This window comes from Dasypus novemcinctus, chromosome 3 (genome assembly GCF_030445035.2).
Source record: "Dasypus novemcinctus isolate mDasNov1 chromosome 3, mDasNov1.1.hap2, whole genome shotgun sequence".
Classification (NCBI taxonomy): Eukaryota; Metazoa; Chordata; class Mammalia; order Cingulata; family Dasypodidae; genus Dasypus; species Dasypus novemcinctus.
Genome location: NC_080675.1, coordinates 90647673 through 90665698, shown reverse-complemented (window position 1 = coordinate 90665698; position 18026 = coordinate 90647673). Strand labels below are relative to the sequence as shown.

The window sequence follows — 18026 nt, the reverse complement described above, 5'->3', positions numbered from 1 at the left end:
CACCAATTACCATAAGATCTTGAAGACATTTCCTTCGAGGGGTTTTGTGGATCTAGCTTTTATACTTAGGTCTTTGATTCATTTTGAGTTAATTTTGTATAAGATTGAGGTAAGGGTCTTCTTTCTTTTTTTTGGATATGGCTATCCAGTTCTCCCAGCACCATTTGTTGAAAAGACCCTTTGACCCAGCTAGGAGAACTTGACAGCCTTGTCAAAAATCACTTAACCATAAACTTGAGGGTCTTTTTCCTGAACTCTCAATTTGGTTCCATTAGTCTGCATATCTGTTTTGTGCAAGTACCATCCTGTTTTTACCACTGTATTTAGGTAATGTGCTTTAAAATCGTGAAGTGAGAGTCCTCCAACTTTGTTCTCTTTTAAGATATATTTGGCTATTAGGTGCCTCTTACTCTTTCAAATATATGGGACTCTTGGCTTTTCCATTATACAAAAGGGGCTGTTGGACTTTTTATCTGGATTGTGTTGACTCTGTAGATCAATTGACATCTTAACAATATTTAGTCTTCCAATGCATGAATGTTTTTCCATTTATTTAGCTCTCTGATATATTTTAGCAATGTTTTGTAGTTTTCTGAATACAGGTTCCTTACGTCCTTGGTCAAGTTTATTCCTAAATATTGGACTTTTCCCCTAATTTTCTCCTCAGATTTCTTGTAACTAAATTATAGAGACACTGCTGATTTTTGTGTGTTTATCTTGTATCATGCCACTTTTGGTGAACTAGTTTATTAGCTCTAGTAGCTTTGTTGTAGATTTTTGGGGGACTTCTAGGTGTAGGATCATATCATTCCAGTGATTCCAGTTTTGGTATCTTTTATTTCTTTTTCTTGCCAAATTGCTTTAGCTTCATCATCTAGCATTATATTGAATAACAGTGATAACAGTGGGCATCCCTGCCTTGTTCCCAATCTCAGTGGGAAAGCTTTCAGTCTTTCAACATTGAGTACAATGTTAGCTGTGGGTTTTTCATACATGCCCTTTATCATGTTGAGAAAGTTTCCCTCTATTTCTATCTTTCAGAGTGTTTTTATCAAGAAAGGATGCTGTATTTTGTCAAAGCCCTTTTCTGTGTCAACTGAGAGGATCATGTGATTTTTCTTCTTCAATTTATTATTGTGGTGTATCATACTAATTCATTATCTTGTGTTGAACCACCCTTGCATACCTGGATCATGATGTATTAACATAATTCTTTTAATGTGCTGTTGAATTTGATCAGCAAGTATTTTGTTGGGGATTTTTGCATCTATATTAATTAGAGAAATTGGTCTGTAATTTTCTTTTCACATAATATCTTTACCTGGTTTTGGTGTTAGGGAGGTTTTGGCATCATAAAATTAGTTTGGTAGTGTTCCCACTTGTTCACTTTTTTGGAAGAGTTTCAGCAAGGTTGGCATTTAATCTTCTAAGCATAGTTGGTAAAATTTACCTGTGAAGCCATCTCATCCTGGGCTTTTCATTTTGGGGAGATTTTTGATGTCTGTTTCAATTTCTTTACTTGTGGTTGGTTTGTTGAGGTCTTCTGTTTCTTCTAGGTCAATGTAGGTTGTTGTGTGTTTCTAGGAATTTGTCCATTTTGCCTATGTTTCTAGTATCTTGACTAACAGTTGTTCATAGTATCATCTTATAATCTTTTTTATTTGTGGGGCCTGTACTAATGCTCCTGGATTAGTAAGGGTTCTCTTGGGAAACAGAATCAATAGGAGATATCTGTAAATAGTATAAGATTTTATAAGAGTCTCTTATGTGACCATGGGGATGCACAAGTCCATCTGCAGGCAGGCTGCTAAGCAGAAGCTCTGATGACAGTCCAATGAAGGTCCTTGATGGAGTTTCCAGGAGACATGCAGTCCAAAGATGAGCTGGGAATTCTCTCTGAATGCTGAAATCACTTCTCCTTTTAAGGAATTCAACTGATTGGATAAAATGTCATTCATTGCTGATGGTAATCTCCCTGGTTGATGTTGATGTAATCAGCCATCTATGCAGTAAATTGACTGATGCTAAAGCCCAGTCTGCTGGATTTGGGATTAGTTTACTTTTCTTTTGCTAGTTCTTCCAGTGTGGCATTAGGTGTTTTATTTTAATTATTTCTTCCCTGTTAATGTAGACATTAAGACCTATAAATTTCCCTCTCCACATTGCCTTCACAGTATCCCATATGTTTTGATATGCTGTGTTCTTGTTTTCATTCATTTCATATACTTACTGATTTCTATTGGAATTTCCTCTTTGACCCACTGGCTGTTCAAGAATGTGTTGTTGGGGAGCAGATGTGGCTCAAACAATTGAGCTCCCATCTACAACATGGGAGGTTCTGGGTTCGGGTCCCAGTGCCACCTGGAAAAGATGAACAAGATAGAGAGATGGTGTGACAGGCAGGCATGGCGAGCTGATGCAACAAGATGACACAACAAGGAGATCCAAAGAGGAAAGACAATGAGAGACACAATAAAGCAGGGAGCTGTGATAGGTCAAGCGATTGAGCATCTCTCTCCCACATGGGAAGTCCTGGGTTCAGTTTCTGGTGCCTCCTAAAGAGAGGACAAGCAGACACAGAGAGCACATAGCAAATGGACACAGAGAGCAGACAACAAGTGCAAACAATGAGGGGAGGGGAATATAATAAATAAATAATATAAATCTTAAAAAAAAAAGAGTATTGTTTAATCTCCATAAATTTGTACATTTCCCAGTCCTCCACCTGTTATCGATTACCAGCTTTATTCCATTATGATCAGAGAAAGTGCTTTGTATAATTTCAATCTTTTAAAATTTATTGAAACCTGTTTTGTCAAACCAAACCTGTTTTGCAGTCTGTCCTGGAGAAAGATCCATGAGCACTTAAGAAGAATGTGGATCCTGCTGTTTTGGGATGCATTGTTCTGTATGTGTCTGTTAGGGTAGTTCATTTATCAAATTGTTCAGTTTCTCTATTTCCTTTTTTTAAAGATTTATTTAATTAATTTATTTTTATTTATTTTTTCCCTCCCTTGTTTGTGCTCACTGTCTGCTCTCTGTCTCTGTTCTTCATTGTGTGCTTATCTTCTGTTTTGGAGGCACCAGGAACTAAACCTGGGACCTCCCATATGGAAGGGAGATGCCCAATGGCTTGAGCCAACTCCACTCTCACTTGTTGTGGCTCTCATTGTGTTTCCTCATTGTGTCTCTTTGTTGCATCATCTTGTTGCATGAGCTTGCCATGCCAGCCCATTGTGTCAGTTCACTGTCTTGCTTGTCCTCTTTAGGAGGCACTGGGAACTGAACACAGGACCTCCCATGTGGTGGGATCCCAAATGCTTGAGCCACATCCACTTCCCTATTTCCTTATTGACCTTCTGTCTAAATGGTCTATCTATTGATGTGAATGGTATGTTGAAGTCTCTATTATTGTAGAGATGTCTGTTTCTCCCTTCAGTTTTGCCATTGCTTGCCTTATGTAATTTTGGTGTACCCTGGTTATGTGCATAGATATTTATGATGGTTATTTATTCTTGGTGGATTTCCCCTTTTATTAATACACATATAATGTCCTTCTTTGCATCTCACAACAGCTTTTCATTTGAAGTCTATTTTTTCTATTAGTAAAGCACCCCAGTTTTTTTTTGGTACTGTATGTGTGGAATACCTTTTTCTAGTCTTTCACTGTCAACATGTTAGTGTCCTTTGGCCTAAGGTGAGCCTCTGGAAGACAGTATATAGATGGCTCATTTTTAAAAAAACATTCTCCAGTCTGTGTCTTTTGATGGAGAAGTGTAATCCATTAATATTCAATGTTATTGCTGTAAATGCAGTACTTACTTCACCCATTTTGTCCTTTGGATTTTATAGGTTATATCTTTTTTTTCCCCAAGATTTATTTATTTCTCTCCCCTTCCCTGCCCCACCCCCAGTTGTCTGCTCTCTGTGTCCATTCACTGTGTGTTCTTCTGTGTCTGCTTCTATTCTTGTCAGAGGCACCCAGAATCTGTGTCTCTTTTTGTTGTGTCATCTTGCTGTGTCAGCTCTCCATGTGTGTGACGCCACTCCTGGACAGACTGCACTTTGTTCGCACTGGGCAGCTCTCCTTGTGGGGCGCACTCCTTGAGCATGGGGCTCCCCTATATGGGGGACACCGCTGTGTGGCATGGCACTTCTTGCGTACATCAGCACTGCACATGGGCCAGCTCATCACATGGGTCAGGAGGCCCTGGGTTTGAACTTTGGATCTCCCATGTGGTAGGCAAATGCTCTATTCAATGAGCCAAATCCACTTCCCTAGATTATATTTTATTTTCACCACTCTTTTTATAATTTTAGTTAATTTTACTGATAATCTTTATTTAAACTCTCTTCCAAGCCTCTCTTTCCTGTCTTTTCTGTTCAGGGTGCGGCACTCCATTTAGTATTTCTTGTAAGACTCCCTTAAAACAGAAGAGATAATGAATTCTCACTTGGTGGTGAACTCTCTCAGTTTCTGTTTAAGTGTGAATGCTCTAAACTCACTTTCATTTTTGAAGGACAACTTTGCTGGATATAGAATTCTTTGTTGGCAGTTTTTATCTTTCAGTATCTTAAATATGTTATACTACTGCATTCTCCCCTCCAGGGTTTCTGATGGAAATCTTAATCTTATTGGGTATCCCTTATATGTGATGAATCACTGTCCTCTTGCTGCTTTCAGATTTCTCTCTTTATCCTTGGAATTTGAAATTCTCATTCATATGTATCTTGGAGTAGGTCAATTTGGATTTATTCAGATTGGATTATGTTGCATTTCTTGGACCTAGATATCAGTGTCTTTCAAGAAGTTTTGAACTCTTTGACCATTATTTCCTGAAATATTCCTTCTGCCTCCTTTCCCTTCTCTTCTCCTTCTGGGACACCTATGATGCATATATTTGTGAAGCTTCATGCTGTCATTCAGCTCCCTGAAACCCTGTTCAATTTTTCACATTTTCTCTGTTATTCTGTGTGTTCAGTTTTAGGAGTCCTGTCTTCTAGCTCACTGATCCTTTCTTCTTCTTCAAATTTGCTGTTGTATGTCTTCAGTATATTTTTATTTTTTATTTTTTAAATTTTTTGTCTTTATTTTTTTTTAATATTACATTAAAAAAATATGAGGTCCCCATATACCCTCCATCCCCTTTCCCTCACTCCTCCCCCCATAGCAACAATCTCCTCCATCATCATGAGACATTCATTGCATTTAGTGAATACATCTCTGAGCACCGCGGCACATCATGGTCAATGGTCCACATTATAGCCCACACTCTCCCACATTCCATCCAGTGGGCCATGGGAAGACATACAATGTCTGGTAACTGTCCCTGCAGCATCACCCAGGACAACTCCAAGTCCCAAAAACACCACATCTCATCTCTTCCTCCCATTCCCCACACCCAGCAGGCATCATAGCCACTTTCTCCACACCCATGCCACATTTTCTTCAATTACTAATCACAATAGTTCATGAATAGAATATCAGTAAGTCCACTCTAATCCATACGCTATTCCTCCATCCTGTGGGCCTTGGAATGGTTGTGTCCACTTCACATCTATATAAAGAGGGGGCTTAGATTTCAGTATATTTTTAATTTCATTTATTGTGCCTCTCATTACCATAAGATCTGTTATTTTTCTTTTCTTGCTTTCAAATTATTTTGTGTTCACCCTGTGTCTTCTTTTTTTTTTAAGATTTATTTTTTTAATTTATTTCTCTTCTACCTCTCCTTGTTGTTTGCACTCATTGTCTGTTTTCTGTGTCTATTCCTTGTGTGCTTTCTGTGTCTGCTCACCTTCTTTTTAGGAGGCACCAGGAAACAAACCTGGGACCTCCCATGTGGGAGGAAGGTGCCCAATCACTTGAGTCACCTCTATGTCCTGCTTGTTGTGTCTCTCGTTGTGTTTCTTCATTATGTCTTCTTGTTTCATCTCATTTTGTCAATTCATTGTGTTAGCTTGTTGCATCATCTTGTTGCATCAGCTTACCACACCAACCCATTGAGTCAGCTCACTGTCTTGCTCATCTTCTTTAGAAGGCTCTGGGAACCAAACCCAGGACCTCTCACATGGTAGGCAGGTACCCAACTGCTTGAGCCACATCTGCTTCTCCCAGTGTCTTCTTATATCCTTAATCTCTTTAGCCATTTCATTGAATTTAATAAGATTTTTTTATTTTTGTGTTCTTTGATTAGTTGTCTCGAATCCTGATGGCATCTGGAAGTTTAATTTGTTCCTTTGACTGGGCCATATTTTCTTGTTTCTTAACATGGTTTGTAGTTTTTGTCTCAGTATCAGATGTTCTTGATGTATTATTCTGGCCTTAGTTTCTCTCTTTAGCCCAGGGCTTTCTTATTGATTTGCTTTGTGCTGATGCTTCTCTTTGACACTTAGTTAAATTTATTTGGGAATTTTATAATAGCATGTATTTAACAAATCAGGTTTCTTCACCTCTTATTCATCTGTTTCTTGCCCTGAATATAAAGTACAATTTTTGAGATTGCACTATTTGTGTACTTATTTCATCCCCAGGAGAAAGTTTCCTTTCCCCATTCCTCCATTGGGAATGTTAACCTGTTCTGTTTATTATTATTATTATTATTATTAATTTTCCTCTCTATATTTTTTATACTCATTTCATTTTCTCTAACTACAGTGACCTGGAGGGCTAATTTTCGTGTGCATGTATGTCATTCTGGAGACAACCTACCCAGATCAGATTTCCCGGCCAAAACATGCCTAGGGGCACATGAAGGGCAGGTAGATTGTTTCCACTGTGCCCTGGGGAGAAGATCCTAAAAAGGCCACTCAACTTCCTTTGACTACTCTCCAATTCTGAGCTTTCCTATTGTACCCAGCAGGTGGTTCCCTTCGTCCAGCTGTTTCCCCACAGTCCTAAGGTAATGCTGTGCCTTTAATTCTCAGCCCACTTCACCACTGTCAATAGTATGGTTGAGGCTGAGGCTGCTAGCCATACTGGTATGAAACTGTTGCACAGATCCCAGACCCTGTGATGTGAGATCTCTAATCAATTACCACAATCTGCACTGGGCCATGCCTACCCTTTTCTTGGGGAAGAGCTGCCATTAAACAAGATGTTTCCTGCCACTCCAAGTGGGCACTGTATCTCTAAATTAGCTGTAGAACCTCTCTTGCCAGAGACACAGAGATTGCTGACTGCTTTCTGAGCTGATTGGGTTGAAACTCTCTGCAGTTGCCCCAGGAAACCTATCAACCTCTGCCCACCTTTCTCCCCTGCCAGGGGCAGGATTGGTAATGAGGGTATGGGAAGTATTCTAAGCCTTGCAGCTTGAAACTGACTGTAGTTGCCTGGAGAGACTGAAGAAGCTCCACCTACCTTCCTTCCCTGCCAGGGGCAGGGTTGAAGCCAGGCTGTGGGTGGTAATTTGACCTGGGCAGAATGAAGCTGATCCCTACTGTCCAGGAAGTCACTGTGATTTTCAATCCGCCAGGGTCAGAGTTAAAATGTAGCCTGCCATCTTCTTTCTGACTTAGATGGGTATGACAGTTTGAAGTTCTTTTATGAATCCCAAAAAGAGAAAGATTATGTTTTTGAACTCATCTATTCTTGTGGGTGTGAGACCCTTTCAATTGGACTACATCAGTGAGGCATGACTTAGGTTGAGTCTCTGCCCTCTTTCTGGGTCTGATATAAATGGAGGCACAGAGAGAGAGGGAGATAGGCACACAGAGAGGAAAAGGAAGCCACCATAGATTCTGGAGAGGAAGGCAGAGACCTTGGGCAGAGATTGGAGGCCATCTTGCCTTGCCACATGGCAGCTGACTTTACTAAGAAAGCATTGCCGATGGTGCCTTGATTTGGACATTTCACAGACTCAGAACTGAAAGCTTTTATGCCCAAATAAATCCCCTTTATAAAAGTCAAGTCATTTCTGGCACTTTGCATCAGCAACCCTGTGGTAAACTAAAACAATGGGTTTAAACCTTAGCTGTATTTAGAAGTGAAATCTAGCTAGTCTAATTTGCTAATCAATAGCATTATCAGTGTCAGGCCATCTCCTCTTTCCCTGCTTTTGGGAAATGGATCTTCCAATTCCAAATAGAGAGCAGCTTCCAAGGCAGGCTGCCATGCCAGTGGGGAATGGGCAAAAGCGTCTGCAGTGTGAAGGGATCTCCTCACAAATCTTCTCTGCAGATAGCCAGTCTTTTCCTTGTGTTCTTCCCTGAATTGTGTAGTGTTCCTCTGGTCTCCAGAGCCCCCCAAACATGTGATACATAGATTCTAACTGCCCTGGAGGATGAGCTGAATCCCCTGACAGCTGAAGTCTCTCCCCACAGATTTATTTTTCATCATAGAGCTATTACCATTTGATCCAGTTCATTATCATAATGCTGTTCTAATTTTTGCTATGGATAAAATGCATCTTTAGTTATTTTGTTTCTATTCAATACTTTAATAATATAAAAACAGGTGAATTGGAACTTCTGGAACATTTATATGTTATATACAACCTTAAAAAAATGGGAGTATCATCTAATCCTAAAATGAATTCTATTTTGTCATTTCAGGCTCAGAACGGGTCTCATAAATTAGGCTTACTGAGCAGATTGTAATATCCAAAGGGTAGGAACAATTTTTATCTTTTTCTATATCATATTAGTGTCTAGTGTGGATATTGTTGAGTGAATGAATGTATAAACAATTTTCCATCTGATCTTACTTTAAAAATGCCACAGAATAGAGCTGGAATTGAGTATATTTGAAAGAGGATTACATTTGCTTTAATGTCCTTCCCCATGCTTCAAAATGACATTCTTGCTGACCCAACTTAACTATCCAATTTCTCCTATTTTGTCTCTTCCCTGCTCCTCCCTGTAGAGATCAAGAGGTCTCTCACAGTAAAAGAGGAGATCATGTCTTAGAAAGGCGAGGAAATGGATATTAATGCAGATATGAATACTTCTTAAGGTCCAGTCCAGGTAAACATCACGTGTCTTACACTTGCTTATTTGACCTGTTTGTTTATCCATTTAATTCTGTAGGAAATGATCTAAGTGGGAAGAAAACAGCAGCAGAAAACAAAGAGTCCAAATTCAATCAAGTTCCTCTCTAGCTCAGGGACTCACAAGCATGAGTTCTTTTTTCAGTCTTCCTTAGTTCTTCCAGGTGAGTTATGCACAATTACATGGACAAAGAATGAACTCAACGAGTTCTTAAAGGTCACTAAAATTTTGTATTTTGTAAGAACTAAAATTCAGTGTATATTTCATAGAAAGCCAGGCTGCATGCATCATTCTGCTTCAAGGCACACCTCCTCCTGGGCATGCCTGTGACTGAAAGTCGCTTTGTAGGTGCTTTTTAAGTGTTTTCTTACATTCATGTGTTTTTCAATCATTACATAAATAGTGGTTTAGTTCATAATCATCCATTTATTTTAATTTACAGTCACTTGGTTAATCTCACAATGTGTAGTAATTTATATTTGCATTAATAGTGTTTTGGCCATTTTTTTCAGACACATGAGTGATCTACATGAATTACCTATTCCTTTATTGTTAAAATGGATATGGACAAAATCCCACTTTATTTGCTTGTATAATCACACCTCACTGTTAATTGCTGAGTTTTTTCTCCACTGGAGTTGGGGAATGTAGATAGAACGGCAGAGACATGCAGCCTGGCTGTGTTGCCAGCGACTAAATGAGCACACTCTCCAGTCCACACGCTTTTGGGCACACCCAAAAGATGGCGCACTGGCACTGAGCCAAATGTCTCCAGCCCCGCCTCACCCTCCTCCCGTAAGCCCTCCACCTACCAGCTAAACCATTATATAAACGCTGCAACTTCCTCAATAAAACAGACATGCGTCATGAACCTGTCTCCGGAGTGAGTCTATCTCTGTCGTCCTTACCCCAACGAGCCCCTCATTCAACAGGGGATGGATCAAGGAGTCTTTTATCTAAATTATCCTGGTTTTACATATCTGGATTATGTCCAGTTCTGATTGATTCCAACATTATAGTCATGTGAGTCTTTATTAGTGATTATTAATGAATTTTAAAGTAAAGGAAAACAACCCAATCCCAGATATTAGGGCTAGTAACATTTTAGATGAAGAGAGGCAAAGGAAGGAAAGTTGAGAATCAGAGAGCCTAGGGTCAATATTCTAGTATTTAAGGATTAGACTGACATTCTACAATTCACTAGCCACCAGCCACATATGGCTATTTAAATTTCATTTAGAGCCACTAAAATTACATAAAATGAGCAATTCAGTCCCACAGTAGCACTAGTCACATTTCAAGGGGCCCATGGGTTAATATGGCCAGTGGCTTTAGATTGGGCACCAAAAATAGAGACCATTTCTATCATTACAGAAAGTTCTACTGGAAGCACTGGCTTAGCTATAAAACATCTGGGTAAATTTTATTCAAGAACTAGAAGTAGTTGCTGACAGAATGATACACAGCACTCTCAAACTGTTCAATTTGAGGAAGGAAGAATAAAACAGACTGTTATTCATTCCAAGATAAATAATAGAACCATTAAATGGAAGAAATTGTCAGCCAACATGGTAAGCTTGGAGAAGGAGAATGTATTTTGTGGAAAAAAGGTCTAACCATTTATTTAAAACAATGTCATGTATTAGTGGAAATCAAACTTCTGAGTTTGCCTTTGTTTGTTGTAGAGAAGAGTCTTATACACCTTGCAAGGGACTTCACTTTTGAAGTGTATGCTTCACGACAGGGACTATTCTTTTGCAATTTGGACAGTCTGTTTGGTGCCTTGCTTTAATCAGCATTTAAATAAATTGTTAAATGAAATCACAAATTAGTGAAGCTATGTACATCATATGCATAGCTGCCCATAATTGTTTGAATAGACTTTCTATATTTGGAGAATCTCAGCTTAAGAGCCCCACCTTCCCAACATAGAAGTTTTAATTTTGAAGACTGAAATGAAATTCTTCTGTTTCCCTCACAGTTGAGGTAATTATAAAAGTAAATCTGAGAATAAAAGCTAGGGCTGGAGATCAGGGTATGGGAATTGTCAGGTGGCGTTTTGTGGTAGCCATGACAAAGCTACTCTCAGATCTCAACTATAGCAAGCAACGGTGACTAACGGCCACAGATCCTGCACCCTGGAATCCATCCCACGTTTCTGCCAAGGCCAAACATCTTATGGGACACCTTCCAGATAATGACTGGGTTTAGAAAGATACTAGGACTGGTCCATTCCTAGGACATGGGGTAGTCCCCAGATAAATGACTTTAGTTTGAGGACTCTCAGGAAACCTTTGCCTAACATTCCTTAGAACTGCACAGCTGTCTAAGATACTTCTGCCCAATTTTCCTTCCCTCTCTCCTTCACTTGCTCTCTGACTAGCACTACAGTCTGATGGCTCTCCCAGCATCTACTGACTCTTTCCTTATTTTCTCTCACAGGCATCTCTTCAAACAAATTTCTTGCAAATTTAATCCTATCTTTGTCTCTGCTTCTTAAAGGAAGGACCCAGACACAGAGTTGAAGCCATGGGAGTAGATAAGACCACTTGAGGAGAGCCACAGAATGACAAGAGGTGACTGCCAAAGAGGGAGGCTTACAGACTGTGAATATTTAGGGAGTGGGAAAGAGAGGATCAAGAGGAGAAAGCTTAAAATAGTGATCATGTAAGTGGGCAGAAAAGCAGGGAGAGTGTTCCAGAAGGAGCCATCATGGAACAAGTTTCGTTCCAGAGCTTTTTCTAGGCATGATAAAGATAGATGATATAGATAGATATAGATATAAAACATAGAATTATGATTTAAGAAGAAGTTAAGATTTGCCAAGGAGAAAGAAGACGGTTCTGAAACTATAGGAATAAAAAAGTGTGGCTCAAGTGGTTGAGCGCTGGCTTCCCACATACAAAGTCCTGGGTTCAATCCCTGGCCCTGACGCCTCAAAAAAAAAAAGCATCCCAAGTTAAGAAAAGTTTAATTGACTTTCCAAAAATATAATATGTAAAGACAATATATAAGGACAATTAATTAAAATAGAAGTAATATAAAAATATATTTTACTTATTTACTCATAGATATGAACATTTCTAAAAATCGATTTACATTAAGAAAGGGCACTTCTTTTTTCACAATATAATTCCTGTTTTTTTTCTATGCTCTTTTCCTTATTATCTACTATGTTATCTGTGTTGGCAGATATACCAGATACAAGCAGCATATGGAAGTGTGGATGGAAGCATAATATCCTTCCCCTTAACGTGGGAATTAATGTAGAAAGAGTTAAACTAAAAAATCTGTGCAACATGGACAACTTGTAGTCACTTTAAAGAGAGAAAAGGGCTCCTAGACCATCTAAAGAAAGAATATGTCAAACAGAAAGGAAGTCAGAAACGGAGTCAGAAGAAGGTCACAGAGCCTCCCTCAGCTAGTGCTCATTCAAGGAACATCCAGTAGAGAACGGTCTTTGCCAAAGACCAGAGTGTGAACTCCTTAAGGGCAAAAATGGATGCCTGCTGTTTACAGTGCTCTGTCTTCAGTGCCAAGAACTATGCTTGTCACATGGGACACATTCAATAATTACTTTTCATATAAATTATGAATTAATGACCTTGAGTATAAAATTCCAAAATCATACTATTGTGGAGATGCCATTAAATATTAAAAGTGTCAATTTTCTGAATATTACCCATTGTTCTGATCCTAAAATCTCAAAGGTAAGCTTTTGATTATAATTTTACTTCTTAAGTGGATCTGACTATAGGGAGAAACTGAACTAATAATGACAACTCAAGAATGTTGGTCTGTTTGACATTTTTATTTTATAAGGTAAAATACTATATCGGCATTCTGGTTTTATACACCAGACTCATTTGCTAGTTCATGTGAGTTCAATCCTCAAAAATCGATCCACACTCTGTTTTCTGAATTAGTTACAGGCCCACAATGTCCTGTTTCAAATGTTTATGACCCCCAGGTCCCTCAGCATGTTCTTTCATCTTCCAGCTTACTTCCAGGGAAGTTTTCTAAGAAAGGCAGATTGGAAAGTGAAAGGTGTCTTAAGGCCTGTGCTCCAAAGCTTGCACATCACTGCAGCACGTTATATTGGTCGAAGTAAGTCACAAGGCTAGCCCAGAACAAAGGGGCGAAACAGACTGCCCCTCTTCATGAGCAGAACTGCAAAATATTGTGGCCAGTGTTTTCAATCTACCACCATCCACTCTCTGCCCACAATTATTTACATTCCTTCCTGATGCAAAATATGTTCATTCTCTCCCTAAAGAGTCTCATCCAATTTTGGCTAAGGCTCAAAATCCAAAATCTCATCATATAAATGAGGATCACACATGCAGATGAGGCTCTTGGTCTGATTCCTTGGGTGTAGGTTCTATTGACTCACAGACTATGGGTTAAAAATACCAAGCTATCTGCATTTCACATACCTAATCAGATAATTGAAATACTCTGCCTTTAAAAGGGGGAAGAATGGAAGCACAGAGCAACAACTAGACTATAGAAATTCTGAAATCTAGCCAGGTGCATGCCACCAGTTTTCACTATTTTAGGGCAGAATTACTTAATTAGAGTCCATTCTGCTTACTGAATGTTTCCTTGACTATTCTTGGGTTTGCTTTCTGGGCTCCTACCTCCACATTCTGAAACATCTTAAAAAAAAAAAAAAAATATATATATATATATATGTGTGTGTGTGTGTATATATATATATATGAAATGAAATATTCTTGCAGCTGAATAACTTTTTCAGTCTACTTCCTGCCACAGAAAACTAGGGTCCAGAGGCATCTTTTCATTTTGAACTATCTTGGTACTTTTTAGTTCAAGATGATATAACTCCATTAAAATATTGTGGGTTCCCTATGAATCTGATTGGGTTTGTTCCAATACCCCCAAGCCATGTCCATAATTCCTTTTGTGACAGACCTCTCTCATTCTGGGTCATTTGTGAGACAGCTACGGGATAATAACTTTAAGATTCTTAGAAGCTTTTTTTGTCTAGCGGAACATACCTAAAATTTTTCAGAGGTTTTAACAAAGGATCTTATAAACAAACCACATTCTTAGTTTGATCTTTACCCCAAGTTCAAGTTCATTTCTTACTTTGAGAGACTGTTGCCTTCTGAAGAGATTGGGAATGAGAAATAGTTTTATTATCCAACCTGACAAATCCTAGTCCATCCATATTTCCTCTAAATTATGCTTGTAAACCAAATAATACCTTCTTTGGCTCATATCTAGTTTGTAATTTCTTTTCATGGTCAGGTAAAAGAATTCAGTTGGCAGTTTTAACATTCTGCTGGAAATCCAAAATTTTCATTGGTAGATTTTATATCTTTTATGTTACCACCAATAATATGTGTGCCAATTGTTCCACCACTTCATAACGCAGGTCATCCTTGTTCTTGCTTCTAATAACAATTTCTCACTGCTTTTCCAGCCTCACTAGCAGCTGGTGAAGGGTAGTAAGAATACTGTTAGTCACAAAACCAATGCCATATCTTTTAGGTTTTTGTTTTGGCAGCACTCTACCTCCAGGTACCAAATTCTGTGTGTGTTATTTATTGTTACATAACAACTCCATACAACAACAACAAATTATTATTTCTCATGATTCTGCTTTCTAGCCTGTGGGTTGACTGGGAATTTCTTCTGCTACTTTCTCCTGGGATTACTCACGCATTCAGCGGAGGGTCGCTGGGTTGGAAAGTCCAAGATGGCCTCAATTACATGTCTAACAGTAGATTCTGGCTGTTGGTTAAGGTGTCTTGCCCCCCAGCCCTGTCTCACCCCCAAGTATACTCTTATTTTTCCATAGTCTATACTGCCTTCTGTACATGACATACTCTGGGCAGCTTTCCAAGAGGACCAAAGCAGAGGCTGTAAGCCCTTTGAGGTGTATCCTCAGAAGTCACATAATGCCACTTCTGCCACATTCTATTGGTCAAAGCAAGTCACAAGGCAATCCTGGATTCTAGGGGTAGGGAAGCTCCCCCTCATAATGGGAGAATTGGAATGTCAACTCTAAAAGAATATTATCTTATCTGCCCGTAGATTGGAGAAGTTGTTGTGGCCATCTTTACAAACTTTCTACCATAATCATTAACCCAGTCTCAAGTCTCAGATTCCTCTTCTCCCTCACATCACACTTCAATCTGTTAAAAAGTTTATTGATTTTGCTTCCCAAATATTTCTTAAACATACCTTTTCCTCTCAATTTACAATGTCACTGCTTTAAGTTCTTTTTTTTTTTAAAAGATTTATTTTATTATTTATTTCTCCCTCCCACCCTACCTGGGTTGTCTGTTCTCTTTGTCTATTTGCTGCGCCTTGTTTCTTTGTCCGCTTCTGTTGTTGTCAGTGGCACGGGAAACTGTGTTTCTTTTTGTTGTGTCATCTTGTTGTGTCAGCTCTCCCTGTTGTATCAGCTCGCCATTTCCAGGCACGCTGCACTTTCTTTTGCGTTAGGCGGCTCTCTTTACGTGGCGCACTCCTTGATCTTGGGGCTCCCCTACGTGGGGACACCCCTGCGTGGCACAGCACTCCTTGCACGTGTCAGCACTGCGCATGAGCCAGCTCCAAATGGGTTCAGGAGGCCCAGGGTTTGAACCATGAACCTCCCATGTGGTAGGCGGACACCCTATTCATTGGGCCAAGTCCGCTTCCCTGCTTTAAGTTCTTTATAATTTCTTGCCCTTCCAATTGAAACGGTTTCCCTACTGTCTCTTCTTTCAGTACACAAGAAATAACTTTCAAAGTACATGTCTGATATCTATTTCCACTGCATAAAATCCTTCCAGTTCTGATTGTATACTCTTTCTTAATCTAGATGTTGGTTACATGGGTGTGTTCACTTTGTGAAAATTCATTGAGTTGTACACACGATGTGTACACCTTTGTATATATATGACTTAAATAAAAAGGCTATATAAGTCACCAGACAATCGAATGAGGGTAGAGAATGGAAAGCTGAAGGTTAATCTGTGCAGAATTGGTAAAAAAGGTTGTTTGTAAATCTTTGGAAATGAATAGAAATAGTGAAAGCACATTATAGTGCCAAGTTCTCTGGTATTAGCAGAGCTATTATAAGGGTTGAAAGGGCAAGTGTAAAGACATGTATATTACTAGAAGGAAAGCTAAAAAATGTAACATGGGAGTTTATAACAGTGAAACCTCATGTGGAATATGAATATGAGTACTATTGCATATATAGACATTTTACAAAGTGTAAATACTAATAAACTAGAGAGATAGAAATGGAATAGCAGCATAGCAGCTCTGTACAGTAGGGGAAACAGAGACTGAGAGGTGATGAGGTTTTTTTGTTGTTGTTTATTATTATTGAAATAATGAAAATGGTCTAATAATGACTGAAGTAATGAATGCATGACTATGTGATTATAACAAATACCATTGATTGTACACTTTGGATGTATTTAGGCTTTATTAAATAATATATATCAATACAATTGATTTGTTAAAAAAAATTCCTGCATGGCTTCCTGTTATCCTGACAATATAGTCAAAATCCTAGCCTGATATTTAAACCTTTAGTGATTCTTGTCTTTCCAGTTTCCTGTCACTCTTCCTATCTATCCATGCTTAATTACGTGTTTTACAAATAAATTATGTCTTGTCTTGGCTATTTAAATTTTTTCTGCTTAGAATACCTTTTTACTATCATCCATCTTCTTTATTATTTTTCTTCCTTTGAAAATAAAACAAAGTGGCATCTTCTGGGACAATTTTTAACCCCTTTAAGGCATTTCTTTGTGCACTCAAAGCATACTCTACACACTAACACACACTTATCACATTGCTTATTTCTTTATTTTCTTTTCTGATTCTTCCATTAACGGCCAAGTTCTCTGGTAACATGTCATATGGTATAAACAACATATAAACGTATTTTGAATATATGAATCAGGGAGACAGATGGAGGAATGTAATAGCTGAGCCATGCTTCTTTGAAAATATTAGTCTAATTGAGGAACTGAATTAGAGACATATAAAAGTAGCATTTTGTGTGATCTAAGTATCTTTAAAAAAGATAAATAAAAAAATAAAGTGCAAAATGAAAGCTAAAAAAATATGCAAAAATAAATGAGATGACACAGTTAAATGCTAAATCAAAGGAATGGAATACAAATATTGTAGGCATTCAAAGACGACAAGTGATCAGGCCATGGGACTGTAGGGACTTGATGTTTTGATCTGAAATTTGCATAGTGCCTCCCTACCTGGGTAGAGTGGCATTTGGTATGGTGGTGCTCATCTCATTTCATCCAGGGACAGAGCAACCCTTTGTTCATCCCACCTTCGCTTTTGTAGCATGCCTATGCCTGGTTCATGCCTAGGACACACGGATTGTAGAAAAGAAAAAAAAATTATATCGTGTTGGATTGCTGGAAGGAAGGAAAGAAGAAAGATATTCTAGGAATGAGTGTAACTTAAAATATCTAGAAAGAAATAGGTGAACTGTGATTGGGAACAGTAAACAGAGCAATCCTACTAGCTTTTTAATAAGGAAACAAAAAGGAAGTTCAGGCAAGGAAAGGACTTTTTTTTTAAGATTTATTTTATTTATTTATTTCTCCCCATTCCACTGTTTTTCACTTGTTGTGTCTGTTTGTCTTCCTTATTTCCTTAGGAGGCGCTGGGAGCTGAATCTGGGACCTCTGTTGTGGGAGGGAGGTGCCTAATCACTTGAGCCACCTCTGCTCCCTTCTTTTGTTGTGTCTTTCATTATGATTTTCCTCACTGTGTCTCTTGTTGCGTCATCTTGTTGCACCAGCTTGCCATACCTACCTGTCATGTCAGCTTGCTGTCTTCTAAGGAGACACTGGAACCTGTACTCCATGCTTTGCTGTATCTCTCATTATGTTTTTTCTTCTTGTGTCTCTTGTTGTGTCAGGTTGTCATGCCTGCCTGTCACGCTAGCTTGCTCTCTTCTTTTTTTAAAATTTATTTCTCTCTCCTTCCTCCCCCCCCAACACCGGTTGTCTGTTCTCTGTGTCTATTTGCTGTGT

At 38.7% G+C, this 18026-nt stretch overlaps 1 non-coding gene across 1 annotated transcript; it reads left to right on the top strand.

Moving 5' to 3' along the window:
* Positions 1-17226: 17226 nt before the first annotated feature.
* Positions 17227-17363, top strand: LOC111760250 (small nucleolar RNA SNORA48). Its single transcript, XR_002793999.1, has one exon. It is a non-coding gene; the product is annotated as a small nucleolar RNA SNORA48 (small nucleolar RNA).
* The last annotated feature ends 663 nt before the right edge of the window (positions 17364-18026 follow it).